Here is a 22160-nt window from a genome sequence, read left to right as displayed (position 1 = left end):
CATTAACTGCATTCGGACTCGTGAATTGGAGACGAGGATTTTTTTTTTTCTTTATTTTTTGTAACATGACAAAATAATTAGGCATAAGATGTATTTATATCTACATTATTTTTTTTCTGCAATTTTCATGCAAGAGTGTCACACCTGCGTGCATCAGATAGACCGGGGGTGGGCAATTATTTTTTCCATGGGGCCACATGAGAAACAGAATTTTGTGGCGGGCCGGACCAAAAGGCTGAACTAAATTCTGCATAATAATTGTATTTCTTTATATAAAGCAATAAATAACATTGTTTTTACAAGCTGCTAAGACTGGTAAGAGTATGGAAAAAACGAGGTTGCCTTACAAAAAATGTCATTTATTCAATCAAATTTCCCAAAACAGTGGTTAACAAAATCTGAACGTTTGTACCTTCCCCCCCCCAAGTCACATTCACCCCAAAACACAGACATCACAATATTGTCTTTCTACTCCAAATATCAAGCAAGATAAATCATATTATAATAATGATGCCCACATTTGTAGCTTAATCACCTCATTTGGTGTTTTTCAGTTTTTGTTCAGTGAGAAATCTAGTCTCTGTTAGTCTTTAACGAGTGCATCAAAGTCAGGTTGAATGTCTGAGGTGGAGATGTGAAGCATAGCTGACAGATCATCAGTCGATTCGGTGTAGGTATCAGATCTACAGATCGGCTCGGGCTCCGGTGCCTGCTGGTGACGTCACACTATGTGATTGGCTGGACCGTTTGAAGGATGACGTACCGTACAAGTTTGTGGTTGGTCTGGACAAATTACGGAAGTAGTTATCACGGGATTAGGTTTCGTGGGATTTCATGTCGCGCGCATTGCATTTTTGTTGAACACAACTTCAAAATAAAAGCAATGCACATTCAGTACATGCATGAGGTAAAATTAGAAAATACGTTTATTTTGTAATTTCTAATTAACCTTAAGCGGGCCGGTCAGAATGAACCAAAGGGCCGGATGCGGCCCGTAAAATGCCCAGGTCTGAGAGAGACTCTCGGGTGCGCTCCGGACAACGCGCGCGCTCCAAGCGGACTCTTGCACGTGCACCGTAAACGACTCACACTTGCACAGGATTAAGGCGCAATCAGCGCGCTGATATATAAAAACTGTGAAAACACACTTTGCGAAGTATTGAGTTGCATTGCTGACACATTACCGAGCCTTATTGTTTCCTGGTCCCTGATTTCCCGTTTCTTGTCTTTGATTCTGCCGAGTCTATGATAGGTAGAGCGAGGCACAAACAGGCTATCGCCCATTTTACGGTTTTGCCTGCCGTTCTGGATTGTTTACTGTCTTCACTTGGATTAATAAACACCCCTTCTGCACTTGCATCCATCTCCCAACCATCTCTGACAGAGTACTTCACACTCCCTGACAAAGAGAAGCACATTCACCTGTTCATGCGTCATGTTCAGGAACAAACTAATGTTAATGGCGCTAAAACGGCCACCGTCAAATAGTGCGGTTGGAGTCTTGGACTCGACTCAGTTGTTTTTAAATGGCTTGGACTTGACTCAGACTTGAACACTGGGGACTCGAGACTGGACTTGGACTTGAGGTTTAGTGACTCAACTACAGCACTGCTGACGAGAAAAGAGGTATGCAGGTGGGACAGATAATGGAGATCAGGAAGTGGTTGCTGGGAACAGTAATGATCAGTGATTGGTCAACAATGGTCAGTCCTTGGGAGCAGTGGTGATCAGTCACTACGTTTACATGCACATCCAAATCGAGCTACTGTCAGTAATCGAGCAAAGGGTCCCAGCAGGGGTGCCAGAGAAATCCAATCCTACATGCAGTGTTTAAATCGAGCTATTGTTATGAGGTGCATTGTGCACCCGAGCCACAGGTGGCGCTACACGCCCCATCGTGTTGGTACACTTCCGGTTGTCGTCATGAAGAAGAGCTATTCAAGAGTATAAACAAAGTGACTACAGGCGGAAATTAGCATGTACTGCTATAACCTGGGACAGACATCTGTCCTTACCACAAGGATAATGTTTAATTTGTGCACTGTCCCTTTTAAAAATAAAATAAACTCTAAGAAGAGTGTTTGTAGTTTGTATGTACGAACAGAAGTGTTCCTAATAAAGTGGGCGGCTAAGGTGAGGTGTCATGCCGACCGAGGCTGTTTTTTTTTTTTTTTTTTTTTTTTCCCCCCGACCGAGGCTGTTGTGTTTCCCGCTTGTGGTCTCGTCACTTGTCACTTCCGGAAGGGGCAGTGCTGAAGTAAGTAGCTGGACTGCGTGGCTCGATAGGGTATACATGCACTAAGTAGCTCGGCAAAAATCGCATAATCTAGGTCGTGTAGCTCGATTGCGAGAAATCAAGTTCGATTCAATTTAAGCCTAGCTAAGGTGTTTACATGCCATTTAGAGCTTCGATTTCAGACGAGCTACGGCAGAAATTCGATTTTCTCTATGTGCATGTAAACGCACTGACTGATTGGTTGTTGGGATCATCAGTTCACACAAGCACAGCTCATTCTGGCTTTACACAGTAGTCATGAATCACCTGAGCTTCTGCATCTGCTCAGCAAGTCACTCGATTTGTCGCTGGGCTCTTTTTAGCTCAGGCTTTGGCTGGAGTCTATAGAGGCACCTGTCTGTATGCAGGCTTTCGTCTAAATGGGGGAACAGGGAGGCTGCGCCCTCTTACTCTCGGCGTGCGCCCCCTTACCGACTCCGTGAAAACATCCCAGCAACACCACGTGACAATGTGTCTGATCATCAAATACGTTATAATTGCTCCAAAAATATTCCAATCATAGTAGATACACCGCCAGACGGTGCAAAAACAATCCGAATTGGCGTTTTCCAGACTGAGGCGCCATGTTTAGTTGTTTACTTGTCGCGGCTGCTCTCGCGAGATTTGACATGGGTTCCATACAAGGTCAGCTGACTTGTAGAGCGAGATTTCTCGAGACTGAATGACCTTTCACCCACCGGCGCAGGAGCTTTTGACAAGTAGTTCGCGAGTTGTTTTTGTTGAGACTTGGGCATTTAAAGATGTCGTCCCGCGGCACGAAACGGAAGAAAGCCAAAGACTGTCCGGGGCAGAAGATTACTTCTTTCTTTTTCAATGTTGACAGACAATTTGTTACAATTTCCCTCAGAGAGCCTCAGAATGTCCCATTGGAGCATTTTTCAAAGGCTTTTCACGGCGGGGGGGGACAACCGGCACCATCCCCCCCCCCCCCGCGCTTCGCTCCCTTGCCATGGTGAGCACCCTCATACTAAATTTTTCTAGAAAAAACCCTGTGTATGTGTAACCGAGTTCAAGCATGTTTAAGAATGTAATTGGCGTTCCAGCCTCAGGTAGCCATTCCATCGTTGTGGTGTGGTGCCACTGCGTACTCACTATGGAAGTGCTATGTTACATAACCTCAGCTCATGATGTAATCCTGCGTGGTCTACAGTGCTGCTCAGGAAAGAAACAGATTTTGCAACGTCGGTTCGAATCCTGCCACTGACGTATTTCTGAGCGGCCTATTTTTTCTATTTGTGTACCATAGCTTCTATCTCCCAGTCAGGCAAAAGCTGAGCTCAGACCTGCACAGGTCTCTAGTTTTAAAAATAAGTTTTAAAAAGTCATCAAATCGAGCAAAAAAGCTTCTAAGTGGCATGACCGAAGTAGAATCTTTTAAGAAAGCAGTACTTCTCTCTGGAGGTCATTTCATGAGTCTGATCACATTCACTGCTGGGATAAAAGCAACAATGCAGCCTTTACCTCAAGTGATTGGCTCAAAATGGACAGACGCACCAATATGGGTGAGGCATGGTCTTTAATCAGTGCTGGGAAAGTGATGATGATGATGATACTGGTATGTAATTGCTCAGTTCTGACACTCCAATTTGTCCTGGCTTCTCCAGTGAAGATGAGAGTACAACTCATCATAAAATGAGAAGCGATCTCCAAGAAGTCTCAGCTTCTGGGAAATAGACAGACCTCTGTGCACTAGCACAGTGTGCTGACAGAATGAAAGGCGCAATGCAAAGTCATTTACTCTGACTATTTTAACACATTGTGTTTTGGGCATGGGCCAATTTTGCTAGGACAATAGACAAATTGCAAAATATGAACACAGTGGCAAAACAACTCTCCACCCAACTCCCCAGAGTTGAACTGTAGTCATTATATTTCCTTTTCTCAAGCGTCTCCCGTAGCTTCTATGCAAATCGCAAATTGCCGTCTTTTTTCACCGTTACCCACCTCTCCCATTTTCTATTTTTGAACAGGGAAGTACATACGAGCAGGAGCTCTTTTATACCTGAGCAATACACGAGCGATGACATATATCGAGTGCACAAAACAAGCTCTGACAGATAGACTGACTCCCTAAATAATTTATGCAGTAAAGAAAGCATCTCCGGCACATTAGCTGTCACTGGCACTCTCCCAAAGTGTTCACCAGCTCTTTTTTTGTTTCAAAAAGAGCCATACAGAAGGACTCCTACTTTTAGGGCACTGATGAGAGGGACAAATTGAACGGAACGAAGTCAAATTCAGCTCCATAGAGTGTTTTGATCTGCATTTTCACTTGGAAGACAACACCCACCATTTTTGCAGCTTACCCTGGCTGTCACTTCCTGTCCAGCATGTGAGTGTGGAAATCAGGCTTGTGACATGAACTTTGTGGACATGGCATCATTCGTGGATCTTCAGCTGGCTTCAGCTTCATTTTCCTGATGAGCTAAATGACGTTCAAGAAGCAAATTGGAACAGCCGTGTGTAGTCAAATATCGCTTCCCAGCCAAGAAACAAAGTTAACTAACCAATATTCATTCAGCTGTCTTGATGGATAGTGACATGTTTAACAAACGATGTCTTATTAAATTCAGACTCCTTTTGAGTTTTCAGCTCCCATTTGACACTGGTAGATGTCTGTGTCTGATGGGAAAGACATGTCGCCCACCGTAGCATTTTAAACCATTTTTTTCCATGTACAAGCAAAGAAAGAACCTTTGCTGTGGCCTATGACATTTATTTAAAGTAATTGCATGATGGTGAAAGTGTCCTACATCGTGGGAGTTGTATAAAATAGTGTTACTATTTGAACAGACAGGGTCTAGCTTGTATATGTTCACTGAGGCAGGTCCTAGCGCCCCCCCCCCCCCCCCCCCCCAAAAAAAAAAATTTATCCTCTCAAATGATTTAATTATCTGAGCCCACACAAGTTAACCCTGACCCAAAAAACGACAACTCCTCTCTCGCGTGATCAAACACTGACCCAAATAAATGAACCTGAGAACAGTACAATCCAACCTTCAGCCAAACAGGTTTGGCCCTTGTGAGATAATCAGATCTCCAGTCAGATAAATGAATCCTGTCCCAGACAAACCAGTGAATCTCGACCTAAAGTGTACCCTGGCCAAATGTTCAAACCAAGCGGCCAAAACCAATTAACCTCAAACTGTTTCCTAAACAAAATATTCATCTGAGCAAATGACCCCTGAATAAAACGAAGTGTGGTACATCAGCAAGTTGGTCTAGTGGTTAATGTATCTGCCTCTTGACCGGGAGATGGCGAGTAGTACTCGCGGTCAAGTCATACCAAAGACCATCATAAAAATGGTACCTACGGCCATCTGGTGAGGCATGCCATGGTGAGTAGGGAGTCAAACTCTCGTGGTTACCAGAGGACCAGCCCCCCACTGTAACCCTAGCTATGTAAATAGGCGAGAGGCCGAGGACTATAGAAACTGAGATCAGCACCGCCCAACGCTCAATAAGGGCCTGGTTAGTACTGGGACAGGAGACTGCTTGGGAAGACCAGGTCCTAGCATAGGAGGGACTACATCAGTGGTTCTTTCCTGGGTCCTGGAGTACCTTCAAAATAAAGGGCTCCATCCAGGACCTTCGTATTCATTGACTTGTCCATAAGGAGAAACTCACAAATGGTTGGAAACCACTATTCGACATGGACCAAACATCCAAATAGTGAAAATAATTGTCAAGCTGTGAGTTTAATATGGTTGTCTTTTCAGATCTTATCTCAATATTTTATTCGTTGTAGTGTCTGATGGAGTGGAACATCTACACTATACCAATATTCTGACCAAGGCTAACATTTGGCTATTGAAGGACTTGGCTGCCAATTACTCAGACTCTGGAGGTCATTTGAGAGAGTATCTTACCATATCCTTATCTTGTTTGGACATTTTTGCCTGGGACCTTAGCGAATTGTTGGAGTCCTGTGGGTTATTTGACTGACATTTCCAATACAGACACATGGAAAGGAACTTGGAGCAATATTATTACCTGATATCTTACACTTCGAGATTTTTGGTGTATGCCAGTTGCCTTGGAAACGTGTCCATTTCATATAACTGTCCTGGATGTCCAGGTACTGCAATGGGCAGCATTACTGCCTCAGAGCTCCAGGGTCTCTGGTCCACTCCTGACTTGTGGTTACCGTCAGGTCTTCATGTTGGTTTCCGACTGGTGATCCTAAATGGATTCCTCGATGTGAATGAGTGTGAGAGGTGCCCTGGATGCACTGGTGTCCCATCCAGGATGTATTCCCATGTCACGCCCAGTGTTCCTGGGTTGAGTCCGGAACCAGGATAAAGTGCTTAGTGAATATGACTGAAAAGAATGTAATTGCCCACTACGATAACTTGGACAAGAAAGTTGTGGATTAATTAAGTTTTGCTGTAGTTTGTGAAGGATGACTGAAGTTGGCTGCTTTTCCTTTGTGGATGGACAGCGCTTACCCTGCTCCACGCCGATAACACCATCATCCCGTTAGTCTTCAGACAGCTTTGCGAGACTGAGCGCTGCCATTTTTAGCCCTGCAACTTTCACCAATTACATTTCAAAGTGGGTGGATTAGTGCAACTTTTAATTACTAAACAAGGACAAAGTGCATTTCTTGGTTATTTTGAACCATTTCTGGAGCACTGCAGAAGGGTTGATAAGTCCAGCGCTTCCTATGGCATAGAGCGATTTAAAGCGTAGAACTGATGAAACGGAGGCAAATTAACCCTTGGGGCTCAATTAGCATTTTTCAGATTAGGATAATTTTTTCCACTTCTGTCACTTCTGTGCTTTCCTCCTATCCTTTTGTTACATCAAAGCAGCATTTAGCTAGGAGACATCCCCTCACTTTTAATTCGGCACCAGCTGTGAAGATCCAAGAGATCACCGTCAGGGAAGATAAGAACGGATGCTAAACCATGGATAGCGTCTCGAGGAATTTATAGTCACAGTGTTATAAAACGTGTGTATGTAGAGAAACCACAGTCTTGCTTTATAAGACAAACATGGCCCTGTTCCTTTGAGGTACTTCAAGAAAGACCAGCTGAGGGGAATCTTATCTGCTGTGTGCATGTGTTGACAGTGGTGTCAGATTTTTCTCTCCGACCATCCAGTTGCCAGTGAACCTCGGACACCTCTGCCTTTTTCAAGCTTGTTAAACCGTAAGAAGACAAACCTCAAAAAATTTTCTTTTCCAAGACCAGAGTAATCCTGTTTAAAATGTACCCAAAAAAGGTAGGGAGAACCATTTTGTCTAGCTTTTATGTTCATAAAGAGGATTTAAGTTTCGATCTTAATCACAGAATGTCAGATTTCACAAAAGAAACTGACAGCAGTGAAGGTGTGTGTCAGCCATTGGAAAGAAGACAGACTGTTCAGTCACCGCGTTGGTATACCTGTTGGAAAAAAAGCATGTTTTTTAATCAGAGATTGGATGAATAGTAAGCGTTAGGCCTGTCAAGTCTACTTTATCTTCCAATCCGTCTACACCTATACAGTGGAATGAAATATCGGCCTCCAAAATCACTGTGCCACACAAGAATACAAGGGCTCTGTACATACAAGTACAAATAAAGTGTAAATCAAGGCTTGTGTCAGGAATCTGGGAAATACTAAAGCAATGAAACCCTATAATGTTCTTTCTCAGAGAAAGGGAACAAAGAACAATCTAATAAGGTTGGTGGATAAAAGTATAGAGTAATAGTTTGTCACAGTATTATTACAGCATTACTTGCAGAACATTCAGTTTTACACTGTGCAAAGTTTCAGCCTGTACCAGTGTTGTAGTCGAGTCACTAAACCTCAAGTCCGAGTCCAGTCTCGAGTCCCCAGCGTTCAAGTCCGAGTCATTAAAGAAAATTTTGAGTCGAGTCCGAGAACAAGACTCTAGCCGCACCGTTTGACGGTGGCTGTTGCTGCCTTTATGTGAAAGCGTCTCTGCTACTGTTGCCCCTTTTCCACCAAAGCAGTTCCAGGGCTGGTTCGGGGCCAGTGCTTAGTTTGGAACCGGGTTTTCTGTTTCCACTGACGAACTGGCTCTGGGGCCAGAAAAACCGGTTCCAGGCTAGCACCAGCTCTTTGCTGGGCCAGAGGAAAGAACTGCTTACGTCAGCGGGGGGGCGGAGTTGTTAAGACCAACAACAATAACCAGACTGCGAAAGATCGCCATTTTTAAGTGACGAGAGGCAGCAGCTGTACAAACGCGAAGTCATCTATTACTGTTGCTGCTTCTTCCGTGTTTTTGCTTCGATATTCGCACCAAAGTTTATGCAAATGTAGCGACGTAACTGATGTATACAGCGACGTAATGACGTGGCTTCCCTTAGCACCGTGAGCTATGGAAAAGCAAACCAGTTCTCAGCTGGCTCGTAAGTTGAACGGGTTGTGCACCAGCACCGAACCAGCCCTGGAACTGATTTGGTGGAAAAGGGGTACGTGTCGGACTAACGTTCCTGCTCGACTGCCCCATTTTTGTTAACAGGCTACAGATAAAAAGCTTGTTCATCGCTCAGCAAGCCCTGCCCACTATCAACAGGGCAAATAACATGAGAGAGGGTTAACACTAGCTAGTTCAACGCTCAGCAAGCCCCACCCACTATCAACAATGCAATGAACATAGCGTGCCACTTCCTTCTCTGGGTGGAGTCTTGCCAAATGACGAAGTTCGAGGTCGGCCCCATCGTCTCCTCGATAGGTCTTCTATATATGGAACAAATAGCAGTGCATTTTTTTTTTTCTCCCCCTCCCTCACTGCACGAGAAGGCTGTATCGGCAAAGCGGACAATCCGAGGTGCGTTCTCTCCAGGCATTTTAGCGCCATTAACGTTAGTTTGTTAATCACGTATGAACAGGTGGATGTGCATTCTCTTGCACAACATTAGTAAAAAATATTAATGTAGATATAAATATCTTATGCCAAATTATGGCATGTTGCAAGAGTCCTCGTCTCCAGTTTGAGTCTGAATGCAGTTAATGCACGAGTCCAGGTCCGAGTCATCAGCACTCAAGTCCAAGTCAAGTCACGAGTCCTTAAAATTAGGGCACGAGTCGGACTCGAGTACTACAAGCCTGGCCTGTACATTGGAAGAATTTTGTTCGTGAGTTGAAATTGGCCATTTTAGAAGGCGTAATGTCACCACTTGCTCCAAGAGTTCGGTACATTTGTGCCGCTTTTCCACTACAAACGCGGCTGAGCCATGCCGTGCTGAGCGGGGCTGTTGGAGTTGCATTTCGACTACAACCGCGCTGAACCGTGCTGGCTGGAAGTGGGTGGACACATTGGGTGGAGTTAGCGAAAGTGGGTGGACGTCACGTGATGTCGTTAAGCAGCGCAAACAGTGACATCAGTGACAGTGGCGGAACAAGTCAGAGCCGGGCCGGGGGCGGGGCAAATGACCGGGCCCTTTATTAAAGCTTATCATAACATCATTTTAGGCTACAAAATGTCCGCAACTGCGGTGTTTACCAATTTCAACACTACCGGGTGCAACTATGTTATTTAGTACATCAAGTCCTTCAAACGAACATGTAACTCAGAAACAAAAAACATTAGGATACTGTACATGGCTCATAATAAAACATCAATAGCCTATACTGCGCACATTATTTGAAGGGCATACGAATGAGCGCTCAGAGTGGTGACAGGAAGAGTCAGAAATAAAAGGAGGGCGGTGCAAACCTCACTGAATGCACTGTGTTTACCAATTTCAACACTACGGGGTGCAACTATGTTATTTTGTACATTAAGTCCTTCAAACGAACATGTAACTCAAACAAAAAAACATTAGGCGACATACTGTACATGGCTCATAATAAAACATCAATAGCCTACTGCGCGCATTATTTGAAGGGCATACGACGAGCCTTGTGCTCCGCGAACTCGTCCACGATGCTCTGTATGTCACTGATTCAGTGATCTTTTAAGCGGTAGTCTCATGACCCGGATAGTAAACAATAAACATGGAGGACATGGAGTCGTTAGTGTTGCTGGTCTTGGTGCTGTGGCTTGTTGTCACCGACAACGCGGACAGATACTGGCAAGAGCGTATAGATGAGGCGAGGCCCATAAGGCTTCAGAAATTCTCGTAATTCTTCTTCTTCCGGGTTTGCGGTGTTTACAGATCCCAGCGTGCTCGCGGGGCATGTGGGGGCATGTGAGGACACTTCTCCTCACCAATCAGTGCACAGGGGAGTGTCTGCTCACGCCCCCAGCCTCACTCGGCATGGCTTGGCTCGCTTCAGCCCCACTCCAAAACGGTGCGAGTTTTAGGGGCTAAGTAGGGCTGAAACGAGCTGAGTCGTGCTGGTTTTTGGTAGTCGAAATGCGAGCCGTGTCGGGCTGAAGCGAGCTGAAGTGAGCTGAAAAAGGGTAGTGGAAAAGGGCCATTGGTGAGGTTGTGAAATCCTGAGAACCAGCTGGTTCTCTTCAAAATGGTGGTCTCGCATTGCCTACTATTTTGCAACCCTGTGTACACAAGCAATGTGATGGAAAGAATTGTGCAATCAATTCACACTTCAGAAAGAATGTCATCAAAGCAAATCTGTGATTATGAACCCTGCCCTCAAACAAGGGTGCCGACTCGGGTCAAGTGATAAAACGCCCGACTCGTGGCTAAGGCAGAGCAGCTACAAATACGGTACTGGTAATTTGCAAAGCATAAATAAAACATGCAGACGGACAGGAAAGTCGTAGCAGAACATATTATTGTTTTTTAATCACAGGTCTACCATCAGAGGATCATCACTGTATAATCTGACACGGAAAACGCATCTGTCAGAAATCTGAAAAGATCACTGAAAACAGTGTAAGCCGAATATCATTATCTCCATGGCTACTGAGAGCAGTTAGCACGTACATCTCATTTACATGTTGTTTCTAACCCTAGCTTGCACGCAACATCTTTTACCGCATTATTCTTTGCATCACGAACTGTGCACACAAGCAAATGAACAAATCAATAAAATTACCTCAGAGCCTTAGTTTTGCAGAATCCTTGTTAATTGGACTTTTTTTTTTTTTTTGCTGCTGCTGCTGCATGAGATACAGATCCCTCAGTAACAGTGTCATCATCTAGAGCCAGCGATTTTCTGTTTCAAAATCTGGCTTTTTCCGTTTCGGACAATGAAAAATTCCATTTCACAATTTCAGTTCAAAATTGTTCTGTTTGGCTCCAATTTAGTAATTCTGGCTGGCATAATTTTACTTGGGTTTCAAAGTATTTCATCTCCAGACACAAATGGTCCTTTGCATGATGAAGTCTCATCTCATCTGTAGCCGCTTTATCCTGTTCTACAGGGTTGCTGGCAAGCTGGAGCCTATCCCAGCTGACTACGGGCGAAAGGTGGGGTACACCCTGGACAAGTCGCCAGGTCATCACAGGGCTGACACATAGACACAGACAACCATTCACACTCACATTCACACCTACGGTCAATTTAGAGTCACCAGTTAACCTAACCTGCATGTCTTTGGACTGTGGGGGAAACCGGAGCACCCGGAGGAAACCCACGCGGACACGGGGAGAACATGCAAACTCCACACAGAGAGGCCCTCGCCGGCCACGGGGCTCGAACCCGGACCTTCTTGCTGTGAGGCAACAGCGCTAACCACCATGCCGCCCCCCATGATGTCATTCATGAAAAAATATACACTACCGTTCAAAAGTTTGGGGTCACCCAGACAATTGTGGTTTCCATGAAAAGTCACACTTTTATTTACCACCATAAGTTGTAAAATGAATTGAAAATATAGTCAAGACATTTTTCTGGCCATTTTGAGCATTTAATCGACCCCACAAATGTGATGCTCCAGAAACTCAATCTGCTCAAAGGAAGGTCAGTTTTATAGCTTCTCTAAAGAGCTCAACTGTTTTCAGCTGTGCTAACATGATTGTACAAGGGTTTTCTAATCATCCATTAGCCTTCTGAGGCAATGAGCAAACACATTGTACCATTAGAACACTGGAGTGAGAGTTGCTGGAAATGGGCCTCTATACACCTATGGAGATATTGCACCAAAAACCAGACATTTGCAGCTAGAATAGTCATTTACCACATTAGCAATGTATAGAGTGGATTTCTGATTACTTTAAAGTGATCTTCATTGAAAAGAACAGTGCTTTTCTTTCAAAAATAAGAACATTTCAAAGTGACCCCAAACTTTTGAACGGTAGTGTATATAATAAAACAATTACACTGACAGTAAGCTGATAAATTGCATTAATAAAAAAAAATTAAAGTGGGATCACAGATTGAGAACAGATAAATCAAGAAACTAGGATCACCGTTAACTAAAAACCCATCTCCATATATGCAATATAATAGCATATAATATCGCAATATAATATTGAGTACTGATAAATTAATAGGGATGAATTAATATTCAGTACTGCTTACTGAGCCTGTAATGACAATACTCATAACTGACTGTTTAAAGAATTACTCTATATCCATATTTATTTTTTTTTTTAGTACACCACAAACTCATGAAACAATGTTTCCTAACAAAACACAGAACACACTCTCAAACAGACTAGAATAGTTTAACTTTGATTGTAATGACAGTCCTGAATGTTCCTTGCAGATCAATCATTGCACGCTTTCAGAGTACCTAGAAACGCTGCTCGATATCGCCATTATGATGGAGTATCATAAGTTGTTTAGTGTTGGTCTCCGTGAGACTGAATCTTCCGTCATTTAGAAGAGGTTTATACATGGAAAAGGAGCGCTCAACGTCCACACTGGCAACCATATGGCGTCCCTGGCCACCAGAGCATTCGTTTCTTTTTCGCGGTCGCCATTCTGGTTGTGACGCGGGGAGCGAATCTGTAAACAAGCAGCTCATTGGCTGGCTAAGTGTGCCACAAGCCAATCACAATCACCGACAAAGCTGCCTTGACTGGAAAGGCATGTCTGCTTGGGCGTTAGCGGCAGTTATGCAGAAGCCTTCTGCGGCAGTTACACTTTGACACGTGAGCAATGTTAAAAATGAATACAAGCGCAGATATACTAAACATTATTTCCAAAAATTCCATTTGGCAGTCAAAAATCCGTTTCACTATAAAAATTCCATAATTTCCAGAAAATCATTGGCCCTAATCATGCTAATTAACATCAGCGCCACTTCCTGGAAAGCAAAGAGTCACTCCAGTGATGTTTATGAAGGTTCTTCATTCTTACAAGGTTTACTTTGAGTCAACACGGTAGCCCTCCAGACCTTTCTGTCTTGCTTTATCCACGTTTCGCTGTTGATTTTCAAATCTGTGTAGTGGTCTGCTTTTGTTAGCAGTGAAGGAACTTGCTGCAAATCCAACCAATTTCAGAGACCCAGGCTTATCAGGCTAATCAACAGCAACACTTCCCAGCAGGTTTTGTCCAAAGTCATGGCCAAGCCAAGCTTCAGTTTCGACAATGTCTTCATAAAGGCACTTCTTGTCTACAAGGTCCAGTTTAATCAAACATGGTGCACGTCCAGGCCGCCTCTCGCTCATTTTACAACACGTCCTTCTAATGATTATGGACTGACTCGGCCCGATTTGGTCCGAAGCCCAGAGGGTTGTTAATCAGCTCTCGCTTCATGCAAATGTGTCTTGGCCTTGCTCTTAATATTTCAGCCTCACCCTTCTCATCAGGTCCTCGAGGGCCAGGGGTGATCTCGAATTCAGCGGTTTTTCCTTCACATCATATCCCAGTTGCTTGTTACTGCACTTTCCCTCCCCGCCATTTGCTCTCTTTACAGAAGAAACGTAAGTCTGGTATTTTTTGTCCTTGGATGTTCTTGCCAAGATGACCCCTATGAGCTAGCGCTCATGGTGGACCCTTATGAGGACATTTTTCCCTCCATAAAGCATCGCTTGAAACCGTAATATTGCACCTGGTGGGATTTTCATGTCGTTTTGCAATATCCAGCAGTGAGTCACGCTCAGCTGAATCAGCTCAGGGCGATGCTTTTCCAAAATGCAAGCGTACATATCTCAACCGAAAACCCATCCAATTTCTTATCTATATTACATATTTACACTGTTATTTCCATATTGGCCAGGCTAGAGTCTTATTGCACCATGCGTTTGCCTCCCCAACCCACACATAAAGCTTTGAACGAGTGCTTTGAGAGCTGACTGCCCGAGTGACTGTCGCCTTGACACCATGACAGAAAGTGCAGGTGATGAGGCAGGCAGTGTCACATCATTTAGCGCTTCAGGTCTAAACTAGGCGAGATGCTATTTGTCTCAAGGTGGGAGAAACAGGATGCCTACCAAGGTCAGATAAACGAGTGACTGATGAAGGCCCTGAGTCAAGATGGCAGGTATCAGTCGTGGCTTTTCTTATTTATCTACAAATGTATAAATGTATAAACATTAATTTCAGCTCCTGAAATGACACAGTTTTCATTATGCTTTGAAACTGAAATATGTGAATACACTTACTGAAATGTCGCAGTGTACTAAGACGAGTAGGTATTTCATAAAGAAGAGACTGAACAGTTTTTCTGTTTTGGATTTCTAGCTTTTCTGGTGAACGGGTTGGACATCAACTTATGCAGGAAGAGCAGGTTATGACCTTCTGTTGACCACACACGTGTGTGTCTTGTCCTTGTGAGGACCTTGCGCTGGTAACTGTAGCAGATTTCTTTAGTAAACATCAGTCAATCTTTTGGCTGTAAAAAGACCTGGTGATTTGTGAGGACTTTCCACTGACACAATTGTTACTGTAGCCTTAGAAACCAGAAGGAAATCTTTTAGCTATAAAAACACCATTGTTGATTTGTGAGGACCGGGTGATTGTGAAGACCAGATGATTATGAAAACATTTGATACTATCTCATGATTGAGGTATTTGGTCCTCACAAAGGCCATTAGTCGTGTGTTCTCTCGCGCACGCACACACACACACACACACACACACACATACATATATATATATATATCTCTTGCTTACTTCTCGTACTACTATCCTTGTGAGGATCTTCCATTGACACAATCATTACTGTCGATAATTAATGTGCTACATCTAAACCTGACCTCCGTATCCATAAGGAAATCTTTTTACCTTTTGTAGTTTGCCAAACAAAAGCTGTCCAACCACTTTATTCTTGTGAGAACTGAATGATTGTGTGGACATTTAACGCTGTCTTATGACTGCAATAATGTTTAATGCCCTTTTAAGACTGTGAAGACTGTTTGGGCCTCACAAAGTCTCCACACACACAAACACATCATACTTTGAGGCCCAAACAGTCTTCAGTCTTAAATTATTATTATTATTATTATACCTCACATGCTTTTGTGAGGCCCTTCCATTAAAACAGTGATTTGTGAGGACCGATTGATTTGGATTGTTCGCACAAAGGGCTAAAGATGACACAGAGCGAGACAGCAAGACGGCACGAGAGAGAGAGACTGAGCAAGAGAGACAGAGAGAGAGGGAGAACAAGAGGGCGAGCTGGAGAGAGAGAGACGGTGAGATGGTGTGTGTGAGAGAGAGATATTGAGCAAGCTAGAGTGAGATGGAGCCAGCCAGAGGGAGAAAGGGAGGGAGAAAGAGAGGGAGAGAGAGCCAGAGGGAGGGAGAAAGAGGGAGAGAGAGCCAGAGGGAGGGAGAAAGAGAAGGAGTTTCAGAGTTGAAGAGTTCGAACTAAACTTCTTGACTTATATTCATTCATGACCTGTGTATTTGGAGACATGGTTATTGCTGAATGGTAACTGTACGATCTCTTTCAGCCCAGTTTGCACAGTCTCATCGTCATGAGTCAAGCTGACTGGACCTGGCTCCGTTCCTCCATCTCAGCGTAATGCTCACATCTTCACTTCAAGCAGATCATTCAGTAATACTGATCGGGAAAACATAGCTCCTGATACTTTAAGAGTTTAATCTTCCGTGCAGCCATGTGACCTCCATGAGTTTCTTGATGTGCCGTTGAGCAGAAATTTGGAAGGAGCAGCGAAACGGATTTGGGATTATAACAGCAGTCCAGTCACTTTGAATTACTGCTGCGAGACATTAAATGTGTTGGAGGCAGAAAGTGTCCTCAGCAAACAGAGTCCTTCTGTGAGTTTCTCGCAGTTTGAAAAAGGAAGACTAAGAATCATCATATTTGAGTCTGAGGAATAAAGTTCGCACTGCCGCCGTAAAAAGACAGCTGTTACTTTCGCACAAAAAGATTCCAAACATCAGTTAATCATGCCGTGTGATGCGCCTTGTACTGAAAATGGCAAAAAAAAAAAGCACACAATATTGGCTTGTTGTAGACAGGACTACTGCTTGGGGGTTTGCTGTTAGAGGAAACTAATAGTTTAGGGGATGGTGTGATGAGTCACTGTTACCACCCTGAAGTTGATGATTTTCCTGCAAGAGCATGTCCCAGAGTGTTTTTATTCCACTTATATCCAGTGTTGGGGAAGTTACTCAGGAAGAGCATTTAGTTACTTTTACAAATTGCTGCCTTTTAAAAGTAATCAAATTACTTTACTGATTACTTGGTATCAAAAGTGATTAGTTACATTACTTTTGTTGCCCCCTACTGAAAAAATAGGTACCCTATGTGTACATGTGTATAGATGGAAAGTCTTTCAGATTTACCCAGAAATCCGGATATTTGACAAAACTCTTGAAAATCTCTGGTTTCCCGAATGGGGAAATTAATTTTTTGGATTTTTCGCGTTCCTAGACACGGTGTAATACTTCGCATCGTCCTTGCATGGGCGCAGTCCTTTAAATAGCCCAAACATAGTTAATTGATTAAAGACAGGTGTTCTTTGTTAATGGCGCGCGTGCCGGAGCTCATTAGGCGCGCCTTCGGGTGCACGAGCTAAGGTGTGCAGGACTGACACCGTCCTGCGCAAGCGCAACACAATCGCACTAGAAAGCATGTTCAAGCTGCCAGTGTAGCTGCAGTCTTTTTCGTTGCGAATTACGAGTATTTCCTCGTGTTAATAATTCGCCATGTCAAAACAAGCAAAACTTTCCTCCTTTCGACGTGAAGAGGTAAGCAATTTTATATATTTATTTTATATATATATATATATATATATATATATATATATATATATATATATATATATATATATATATTTTTTTTTTTTTCCATCAAAGTTGCATTTTGTGGCTTCGAAGCGAAGTTTTAGTGCCGTTTCTAGAACACATCAAGAAAACGTGGAAAAAACAGCAATAATGGAAGAGCCGGTTTCTAAGCTGCCTAAAACTAGCAATGGTAATTATTTTTTGTTACATAATGCACTCAGGCTGCCAGTCAGTGTGTGACACCCCCCCCCCCGAAAAATCCTAGCTATGCCCCTGATTTATATGAGAAATTTGGTATTCATTGGTGTGTTTAAATTTACAGACAATACGAACTAATGTAAACAATTGGCTTCAACTCGCATAAATATCAATTGGAAATGTTTAGTTCACTTTAGCTTCTGCAAACGCACAACTCTACTAAAAGATTGATAAACGAGGATCAATGTCCCCAACATTGAAACCTGAAAGCTTTAGAAACTCTAACAGACCTTTACTTTTTAACAGGACTGTTTTGGGATTTTGCTGAGTTTACCTTCAACTGTCTGATTTTTTTTTTCAAAGTAATGAACTGTGTAGCAGGAAAATCACCGCGTTTTCTAAACGCACGCCTGAAAATTCAAGTCAAGTCAACTTTATTGTCAAATATGCTATACATGCTCGACATACAGCACAGATGAAATTTCAACCCTCTCTGACCCACAGTGCAAACAGGCAATGCAATAAATAAAAATAGAATAATTGAAAAACAAACAATATAAACAGTATAAACACTCTAGATAGGAACTAGACATAGACTAAACACTCAAACAATATAAAGAGTATAAATAAACAGTATAAACACTAGATAAGAACAAGACATAGACTAAACACTCAGACAATATAAACAGTGTAAATAAATAAATGTATATATATATTAGTGCTGTCAAAAATGTCGCGTTATTAACGCGTTAACTTGACTCAATTTTAACGGCGATAAATTTTTTTTTTTTTATTGCGAGATTAACGCTCTGTGATATGATGTAGGTTTTTCATAAGCTTTTGAAACTGCCAGGAACTTGGAACAGAGACTTTGCTTAGAAAAACGATAGCAGCTAGCCACACCCCACACAGCCAGAGTCCTCTGCCCTCCTCCCTCAAAGAACCAGCGCGGGCAGGGCGCGCTAGTAGAGATGGGATTTATGGCTCTTTGATGGGATCCGCATCTTTGTGATCCGTTCTTTGAAAAGAGCCGTTCAAAAGACTGGCTCATTTGGCTCTTTTTAAATATTTATTCAGTTTTAAGAAGACAGCCTCTAAAGAAGCCAGATCCCTCTGAACTGTAAACTCAATGCTATCCCAGAAATCCTTCCTGTAATATGCAAATTTGGCCGCCTCTGATTGGACAGCGCGATGCATCAACAGGCAGAAAGTGTAAAAGTACAAAATGTGTTAAGTGAGCTGAAACAGTAAAGATCAGATTCAATGCAATATTTATCAACGAACAACTTAGTTAATATAATAGTGTACTTTATATTATAATCAAGCATGTCAAGCCTACCGTCACTGTAACCTGTCTCTCTGATTAGAGACTAACTCAAGCAGTAGATCACTTCACTCATGGTTCTCTTGTTAGTCTCGGGACGACGAGCCCCGGTGCTCAGCTTAGGTTTCAGTTTGCAGTGGCTGTGTCAAGACGTGTTATGCTTTGCAATAAGAAAAACATTGGTACAAAACAAGCCCATTCACTTTTTATGCTGGTAAGAGAATTACAATGGTTTTTCGTGACATTAATCGCGATTAAATATTTTAATCGCTTGACAGCATTTATTTTTATTTATATATATATATATATATATATATATATATATATGAATGAGTGATTCCACGCTTATGGGTACTGAAATGGGGACATGAACTTATTTTTAAAAATTCACCTAAAACCATTTCTTTTTTTTTTTACCATCAGGTCACAAAACATGTAATCTTTAATGAATGATATGTTAAAAGATAACTTTAATTTTCTGAGATGTAATAAAAACATTTATATGCCAAAGTCAGAACATAACAGAAGTGTTGTGGACATGTATATTCTTAACAATGTAGAATTACTTTTTGAGACATAGGAAGGTGATGTTTTAGCAAATATAATTAATAAACATGTGTAGTAGAATAAACATACACATTCTTTCAATAAGATTAACATGGTATATAGCTAGATTGTAATTAATTTGTAACAGACGCGAGATGGACAATCGTAACAGAAGTAATGTAACAGACATCATTTTGGAACTCATAGGCTTGACTTTGGCATATAAATGTTTTTATTACATCTCAGAAAATTAGTTATCTTTTAACATATCATTCATTAAAGATTACATGTTTTGTGACCTGATGGTAAAAAAAGAAATGGTTTTAGGTGAATAAGTTCATGTCCCCATTTCAGTACCCATAAGCGTGGAATCACTATATACACACACATTGGTTCAAATAACCAAACAGTCAAGGGCACTTGAGGTATAGCAGGTAAACATGAAATAAGCAGTATAAACAAACTAGCAGCTGTTAAGATGAGGTGGTGCGGAATAGTGCAAATGAGCGAGGTAAAGTGAGATGTGCGGTCCCTGAGTTCAGTGTGTTAATGAACGATGAGATGCGTGTGTGTTGGGGTGGGGGGAAACTGTGAGGATGACATGTCAGATGCTGAAGGGGGGTGTGCGAGCAGAATCTGTGGCAGAGGGGGGAGGGAGTTGAGCCTCCTGACTGCCTGGTGAAAGAAACTGTTCTTGAGCCTGCTGGTTTTGGCCTGGAGACTCCACAGTCTCCTCCCTGACGGCAGCAGGCTGAAGAGGCTGTGAGATGGGTGGGTGGGGTCACCTGCAATCCTGATGGCTTTGCGGGTGAGGCTGGAGTTATAAGTATCCTTTAGAGAAGGGAGAGAAAGACACCAATGATCCTCTCAGCTGCTCTCACGATGCGCTGCAGAGACTTGCAGCAGGACACGGTGCAGGTGCCGTACCACACGGTGATGCAGCTGGTCAGGATGTTCTCGATGGTGCCTCTGTAGAAAGTGTGCATGATGGGGGCCGGGGCTCTTGCTGTCCTCAGTTTGCGGAGGAAGTACAGACGCTGTTGGGCTTTTTTGGCCAGTGATGCGGCGTTGCTCCAGGACAGGTCGCAGAGATGTGCACACCCAGAAACTTGGTGCTGCTCACACTCTCCACTGCAGCACCGTCGATAGATAGTGGAGCATGCTGGGTGTGCGCGCTCCTGAAGTCCACAACAATCTCCTTCGTCTTCTCCACATTCAGACAGAGATTGTTGTCCTTGTACCACATGGCCAAGCGGCTCACCTCACTCCTGTAGATTCTCATCGCCATTGTTGATGAGACCCACCACAGTCGTGTCATCTGCAAACTTAATGAAGAGATTTGAGCTGGATGTTGGTGTGCAGTCGTGGGTCAGCAGAGTGAAGAGGAGGGGGCTTAGCACACATCCTTGGGGGGGGCCCCTGTGTTCAGTGTGATGGTGCTGGAGGAGTTGCTGCCGACCTGTACAGTCTGTGGTCTCCCCGTCAGGAAGTCCAGCAGCCAATTGCATAGGGAGGTGTTGAGTCCCAGCTGGTCCAGTTTGTGAATGAGCTGCTGAGGGATGATTGTGTTGAATGCTGAGCTAAAGTCTATGAACAGCATTCTGACATACGAGTCTTTTGTCTCCAGGTGGGTGAGGGCTGAGTGGAGGGCAGTGGAGATGGCGTCATCGGTCGAACGGTTGGACTGATATGCAAACTGGAAAGGGTCCAGGGCGGGGGGGAGGGCAGACTTGATATGCCTCATGACTAGCCGCTCGAAGCACTTCATGAGGATGGGAGTGAGTGCGACAGGGCGGTAGTCGTTGAAGCAGGAGGGAGATGGCTTCTTCGGGACTGGGATGATGGTGGTGGTTTTGAGGCATGTGGGGACAACAGTCTGGCTCAACGAGATGTTGATGTCTGTAAAGACATCTGTGAGCTCCTCGGCACAGTCTCTCAGGACACAACCAGGAATGTTATCAGGGCCCGGGGCTTTTCGTGCATTTGTCGTCCTGAGAGCTCTCCTCACGCTGTCTGGGGATTACTCATTAACTAGGGGAATTAAATTTCATATTTTTGACATGTTAATCATTAATGTACATGAAAGAAAAAGGCTTAAAAGTTATAACTTGTTTTAGTGAAAAGTACTAAAATGCACTAGAATGCAGGGTTTTGCGTGTTATGTTATGAAAATTTTTTTCAGGGGACGTTGCCCCCCCAATCTTAGTTTGACTTTCAGGATTTTTTTCTTTGCTCCACTTTCATCTCTACATGCGGCTACCGCTTATAAATAAAATAGTTTTCTGATCCCATGTCCATACAGTAAATATCGCATATGGACATGTTATCAATTCTACTCGCCTCATCTCTTGCAAGCATCACCAAGCTGTGAGCAGCATCAGGGCTCGGAGTATTTTGGTTCCCAATTTTATTTACTGTGTTCAAAATATAGTGCTGTGAGCTATATTTCCAAAATAGTAAGAAAGAAAGCACTTCATGAATTGCCTTCGAAGCATTATTTAGTACTAATGAGCACGTTTTGTTTCACAAGTGTAGTGTAAAGACTCTAAAATAAAATTAAAAAATGAAAGCGAATAGCAGAAGGTTGATATCGGCTTCTCAGTATAGATAGTTTGCACATGACGTCAGAGTCGGGGATTCCCTACTGGCGGCCATCTTGCGGGTCAAGCTTACCGTATGGGTGACTGAGCACACATTGTAACGCGCGAGTACAAAGTCTTCAAAAGAACCCAAGCAGGCTATTTAAAGCTAGCAATGGTGCACACCTGTTGTATTCACGGCTGTCGT

The 22160-nt window shown here is 43.2% G+C and overlaps 1 protein-coding gene across 3 annotated transcripts in view; it reads left to right on the top strand.

Moving 5' to 3' along the window:
• The window catches only part of unc5db (unc-5 netrin receptor Db), a 484543-nt gene that overhangs the window by 80598 nt on the left and 381785 nt on the right, over positions 1-22160 (top strand). The window lies entirely within an intron of this gene.

This window comes from Neoarius graeffei, chromosome 24 (assembly GCF_027579695.1).
Source record: "Neoarius graeffei isolate fNeoGra1 chromosome 24, fNeoGra1.pri, whole genome shotgun sequence".
In the NCBI taxonomy this organism is placed as follows: Eukaryota; Metazoa; Chordata; class Actinopteri; order Siluriformes; family Ariidae; genus Neoarius; species Neoarius graeffei.
This window is presented reverse-complemented; position numbering and strand designations above follow the sequence as displayed.